We start from the raw sequence: 7,159 nt of genomic DNA, 5'->3' as shown, positions 1-7,159 counted from the left end.
TTTTGCATCAGTCTTCACAGTGGAAGACATCTTCAGTATACCAGACATTCAAGAGTGTCAGGGAAGTGTAGTATGTGCAGTGAAAATTACGACTGAGAAGGTGCTCAGGAAGCTTAATGGTCTGAGGGTGAATAAATCTCCTGGACCTGAAGGAATGCACCCTCAAGTTCTGAAGGAAGTAGCTGGAGAGATTGTGGAGGCATTAACAATGATCTTTCAAGAATCGATAGGTTCTGGCGTTGTACCGGATGACTGGAAAATTGCAAATGTTACTCCGTTATTTAAGAAGGGTGGGAGGCAGCAGAAAGGAAATTATAGACCTGTTAGCCTGACGTCAGTGGTTGGGAAATTGTTGGAATAGATTGTTAGGGATGAGATTATGGAATACCTGGAGGCACATGACAAGATAGGTTAAAGCTAGCATGGCTTCCTGAAAGGAAAATCCTGCCTGACTAACCTACTGCAATTTTTTGAGGAAATTACAAGCAGGGTAGGCAAAGGAGATGCAGTAGATGTGGTGTATTTGGATTTTCAGAAGGTCTTTGACAAGGTGGTGCACATGAGGCAGCTTAGCAAGATAAGAGCCCATGGAATTACAGGGAAGTTACTAGCATGGGTGGAGCGTTGGCTCATTGGCTGATTGGCAGAAAACAGAGAGTGGGAATAAAGCAACACACATCAAAGTTGATGGTGAACACAGTAGGCCAGGCAGCATCTCTAGGAAGAGGTACAGTGACGTTTCAGGCTGAGACCCTTCGTCAGGAATAAAGGGATCCTATTCCAGCTGGCTGCCGGTTACGAGTGGAGTTCCACAGGGGCTGGTGTTGGGACCGTTGCTTTTTACGATGTATGTCAATGATTTTTAGACTATGGGATTAGTGGATTTGTGGCTAAATTTGCTGATGATACAAAGATAGGTGGAAGAGTGGGTAGTGTTGAGGGAACAGGAAGCCTGCAGAGAGACTTAGATAGTTTAGGGGAATGGGCAAAGAAGTGGCAAATGAAATACAATGTTGGAAAGTGTATGGTCATGCACTTTGGTGGAAGAAATAAATGGGCAGACTATTATTTAGATGAGGAGAGAATTCAAAATGCAGAGATGCAAAGTGACTTGGGTGTTCTTGTGCAGGATACCCTAAAGGTTAACTTCCAGGATCGGTGATGGTGAAGGTGAATGTAATGTCACCATTCATTTCTAGAGGTATAGAATATAAGAGCAGGGATGTGATGTTGAGGCTCTATAAGGCATTCGCGAGACCATATTTGGAGTATTGTGTGCAGTTTTGGGCTCCTTAGTTTAGAAAGGATATACTGACATTGAAGAGGGTTCAGAGAAGATTGACGAGAATGATTCCAGGAATGAAAGGGTTACCGTATGAGGAACATCTGGCAGCTCTTGGACTGTATTCCCTGGAGTTCAGGAGAATGAGGGGGGATCTTATAGAAACATTCTGAATATTAAAAGGCCTGAACAGATTAGATATGGCAAAGTTATTTCCCATGGTAGGGGAGTCAAGGACAGGAGGGCACAACTTCAGGATTGAAGGACGTCCATTTAGAACAGAGATGCAGAGAAATTACTTTAGTCAGAAGGTGGTAAATCTGTGGAATTTGTAGCCATGAGCAGCCGTGGAGGCCAAGTCATTGGGTGTATTTAAAGCAGAGATAGATAGGTTCTTGATTAGCCAGGGGTATGGGGGGAAGGCAGGGGAGTGGGAATGACTGGAAGAATTGGATCAGCCCATGATTGAATGGTGGAGCAGACTCGATGAGTCGAATGGCCTACTTCTGCTCCGATATCTTATGATCTTATGGTCTAACTTATTTTATAATAAAATCTTGTCCACATAACCTGAACAAATGATGATTCATTTTATACAGGTTGGATCAAATTTACAAAGTATAATGGAGCTTCAGATTGATTCAATATATTTTCAAAATCTATGATTTTTTTGAATTTAAACTTTTTAAAACAATGTCAGTAAAATTTATTAGTTGATCACATTGCAGCATCATCTTAGCATTATATTTTCATTAAATAGTCATCCCTACTAGTTACACTGAACAGTGGAAAACTGATGCTGACCTCAGTTGTTATCTGCAGAGCTTTAACATTCTCATGGTAAATACTTGAGTTTGCTCCATGTGCTCAGACTTTCCCCCACATCCCAAAAACATGCTAGTGGATCAATTGGCTGCTGTAAATTAGCCTTAGAGTGAGTTAATAGGAAAAAGAACCAAGGGAATGTTGATTGGTACTGGCACTGAGGTGTAAAGAACTATGCAGAATTTAACACAATTGTCTCTCGCAGTTTGCATGGATCCAACAGACTTCCTTCTGTGTCATTATATGAGTAAGATAAGAATAATTAACAGTAATGAGGACAACTTGCTTCCATTCTAGTGTTGTGGGTTCTGAAGTAGAAAATAAGGTAAAGTTGGAATGCAAGCTAAACTTTGAAGAACTCTAAAATGTCGAACAGAGCAGAAGATGTTTCTGATGTTGCAAATGGAGCTTCAGACTTCATTCGTGCTCAGATTGCACAGCAGACAAGGGAAGCAGATTGGTTACAACTAAATCTACCCACACTGATTGCTTCTCATTTGTATCAGACAGTTTCAAGTCATTGGGTATATTTGGATTTGCTCAAAAATCTTGAAAAAATGAAATAAAATCCACCGGTTCAAGCGAATCTCCGGCCCATGCCTTCCTAAACTAGAGAAGGACCATTTGGAGTGCCACTGAGACCCTAAAGTCCAGCAGTAGAAGAACTCAGAGATCCTGCATAAGCAACAGCAGCACTACCTAAAAGAGTATGCACCTCCCTGCCTCATTAGCCACATCCTACCCCACTTGTGTAACGACCTCATTTCCACCTCAGGACCTACAAAAGACTTTCTTAATCTCACAGCACGCTGAAGGAACTCAGCAGGTCGGGCAGCATCCATGGAGACGATCAGTCAATGTTTCGGCCCAAAACGTTGACTGATCATTTCCACGGAGTCCTGACGAAGGGTTTCACTCGAAACGTTGACTGATCGTTTCCACAGATGCTGCCAGACCTGCTGAGTTCCTCCAGCATGTTGTGAGTGTTGCTTTGACCCTAGCATCTGCAGAGTATTTTGTGTTTACTTTCTTAATCTCAAGGGAAGTACCTGATTCACTCAGAACAACTCCTCACCCATTTACATGTCCATGAAAAATTGTCGTCCGATTGCCCATAGTTGTTGGGACTGATTTAAATGAGTGAGACTTCACTGCCATAATCCCATCCCACCCGCTGATTTTCAATTGGTGATTACTTTTCATGTGGCTCGCAGTGGAATATCACCCCATATGAGAGTCATTTAAAGTGTCGTCCCAAGGTGAAGTAAGATTACTGTGCATGGATTAATTGGATAAGACCATTCAATGAAATATAATTTCTTATTAAAGTAATTTGTTCTGCTTTTATTTATGTATTATATTTTGATTCTATTTCAGAGGTGAATAGCATTTTGGGAACCAAAGAATGGGGATGGATTTCTCATTGGCCCCGGTGAGAAACACAAAGTGTAAAAGGGAGGTTGTGCATTATATCACAACCGTCCAGTAAACAGATCTAATTACAGCATGATTGCAACATTGGTTGCTTCCATTATAAATATGTGTATTGAAACTAATAACGAAAAATCACACAAAAGTACTTAAAAATAAGGAAAGCACTGTAATATTGCTGGAAAAAAACAACAAATTTCATACCATATAAATCAGTGATAATAAATCTGACACTGATTCTGAAGTTTATCATGCAAGAAAAACAGGCAGACAGCAAAAAAGCAGGCAGCTAGTTCAAAAGACCCCTGAGAGAACCTTGTTGATGAACCAATATTTGGTTCTGAATTCTGATGGGAGAAGGGTTCTCCTGGTGAGTGAAACCAGACACTAGAACACAACACCACAGGTAGTTCAGCTGTGCAAAGAAGAAGGAGAAAGATCAGGAAAAATTGTTGTAAAAGGTACAATGGTAAGGGGACCATTGTTCGGGCACATGGGCTTGTGTGATCCCGTGACTCTGGACAGTATACCCCTTTGGTGGGGCGGGGGGGGGATGGGGTTGATCTATCAGGTCACACAGCAGCTTTGAAGCTGAGCAGGGAAGGGTGAAGTCAGGTAGAGCAATGGTGACAGGAGACTTGATAGTTAGGGGGATGGAGAGGAGATTCTGTGGCTGAGAAAGAGACGCCAGGATGGTGTGTTGCCTCCCTGGTGCCAGGGTCAAGGATGTTACAGGGTGGCTGCAGAATATTCTCAAGAGGGGTGGTGAGCAGCCAGAGGTCATGGTGCACATTGGCACCAATGACATAGGTAGAAAGAGGGAAGAGATCTTGCGCAGTGAGTATAGAGATGTAAGGAAAGGCTGAAGAGCAGGGCCTCTCTATGTCATTCCCAGTGCCACCTGCTAGACAGGGAAGGAATAGGATGATAATACAGATGAATAAGCGGCTAATGGAAGGATGCATGGGGCAGGATTTCAGGTTCGTGGATAAATGGAACATTCTCTGGGGCAGAGAAGACCCGTACAAGAGGGACCGGTTGCACTGAAACTGGAGGGGAAGCAATATACAGGCCAAGTGTCTTGCTAGTGCTACTTGGGAGGGTTTAAACTAGTTTGGCAGGGGCAATAGGGACTAGAGCGCTGCCAGAAAGTAGAGAGACAGAGAGGAGGGCAAATAGCAGGGCCAGTAAACATAGCCTGGATCAAAGTAATGGATTCGATGGGACCGATAGTTTGAAGTGTGTGTATTTTAATGCTATGTGTATGATGGGTAAAGTTGATGAACGTAGAGCATGGATCGGTACATGGAACTATGATGTTGTGGCCATTACAGAAACTTGGTTGACAGAGGGACAAGAATGCATGCTTAATATTCCAGGGTTTTGATGGTTTAGAAAAGATAGAGAGGGAGATAAAAATGGTGGGAGGGGAGTTGCCCTACTAGTCAGAGACAAAATCACAGCTGCACTCAGAGGGGACATAATGGAGCGCTCATCTACTTAATCCATATGGGTGGAACTGAAAAGTTGGAAGGATGCAAACACTCTTATAGGATTACAGTATAGATTTCCCAATAACACTGAAACATTGAGGAACGGATGTGCAGGCAGATTAAAGAAACAACAGGGTCCTGGCACTTTCTGTGTGCAAGAGGTTTAGTCAGAGCAGTATTTGTTAGGTGCACACAGGAGAAGGGTTTTTTAAATCAGTATGTAGATAGTCCAACAAGAGGAGGGGTTGAACTGAACCTGGTATTGAATAATGAGCCTGGACAGGTGACTGACCTTTCAGTATGTGAATAGTTAGGGAACAATGACCAAAACTCCGTAAGTTTTAAGATAGCGAAATATAAGGATAAGTATGGACCTTGCTGGAGAGCATTAAATTGGAGCAGGACAAATTAGGAGAGCATTCGGTACGAACTAGGGAGACCCAGCTCAGCTTTTTTTTGGGCAGGTTCACATCTGAAATGCGGAGGATTTTTAAATAGCAACTGCACTAAGTACAGGACACATATGTTCTAGTCAGAAAGGAGGACAAGGATGGCAAGGTAAGACACCTTGGATGTCAAAGGAAGAGATTAACTTAGTCAAGAAAAGGGAAAAGTATGTAAAGTTTAGGAAGTTAGAATCAAACAATTCCCTTGAGGATTATGAAGAAGCCACAAAAGAACTCAAAAAGAAGGCCAGAAAGTTCTTGACAAGTAGGGTTAAAGAGAATCTACTGTTACATACCTCAAGGAGATCTTGTGAGAATGATGTAATGGTCTTTTGGAGGTCACCTGATGTAGTTTTCCCGCCGATGTGAGGTCATGTGATGACATGTTCACCATGGGTATATAACGGAAGACCTCAGATGATGCAGTTAGTTTTTACTTTTTAGTTTTCCAGCTAGACCGTGCGTCTGTGTCTCCGTTTCTGTTGCGTATTTATTTTATGATGCAGTTTCATTCTTAAAACGGAGTGCTATGTTCTGTTGCAAGGTACAATAGTGCTGGACTGGCAATTTTTGCTAGATGTGTTGATGTACCTATTTCCAGCAGTATTGGAGAGTGAAGACTTTATCGAAGTACAGGATATGAAGGATTAAGAGAAGTCAGGAATGTTTGGCAGTTTAATAAAGGATCAACCTTATTGAGTCTTCGTTGAAGAAATAGCCACCTGCATGGCAGATAACTCCCGCTGAAAGAGCAAGGAAGTTCATGTGGAATTTGCTGTCTAGAAACTAAGATCAGTTGTTTTAAGCCATTTATTTCCTGCATCGTGAATCCTTTGGACAGAACCAGCAGGAAAGTCGCGTCTATGAAGAAATCCTCCTCCAGAGAAGTCTCTCCCAATTGAATGTATAAATCTGTTGGACTTTCAAATTTACCATTTTAAGAACTGTATCTGACTCGCATTTAACTCTTTAAGAACCAGTGCGGAGTGACGATTCATTGAACGGCCGCATAGTGGTTATCTTCCGCTTAAGGTTTTTGTTTGTTTTTTATTGTTTATCCGTGTTTAATAAATGTTTGGTTGTTTTTACATAACCTGTCTTGATTTATATTCATTGTTGCTGATTACATAACACTACATACATGAAGAGCAAGAGGATGACTATGGAGAGTAGGACCACACATGGATGAAGGGGATAACATTTGTTTGGAGGCAGGGGATGTGGCTGAGGTCCTTAATGAGTACTTTACATCAGTATTTACCAAGCAGAAGGACATGGAGGATAGGGAGATCAGTGCTGAGAGTATTAAGAGCATTTCAAAATAAAGGAGGAGGTAGTGTTGGGTCTGTAAAAGAACATTAAGGTGGATAAGTCTCTGGGACCCGATGAGATACACCCCAGTTTATTGAGAGAGGCAAGAGAAGAGACTGCTGGGGCTTTGACCAATACATTTGTGTCCTCTCTTGTCACAGGTGATATCCTGGAGGACTGGCAAGTGTCCCATTATTCAAGAAGGGAGCAAGGGATAATCCTAGACGTTATAGACTGAAGAATCTCAAGTCAGTGGTAGGAAAATTACTGGAGAGAATTCTTAGGGATAGGATTCATGAGCATTTGTAAAACCATAGCCTAATTAGGAAGAGCCATCATGACTTAGCATGGGGCAAGTCGTGTTTTATTAA

The sequence above is a fragment of the Mobula birostris genome, chromosome 17 (genome assembly GCF_030028105.1).
Source record: "Mobula birostris isolate sMobBir1 chromosome 17, sMobBir1.hap1, whole genome shotgun sequence".
NCBI classification, from domain to species: domain Eukaryota; kingdom Metazoa; phylum Chordata; class Chondrichthyes; order Myliobatiformes; family Myliobatidae; genus Mobula; species Mobula birostris.
The sequence above is the reverse complement of the archived record's forward strand: the minus strand, read 5'-3'. Positions refer to the sequence as shown.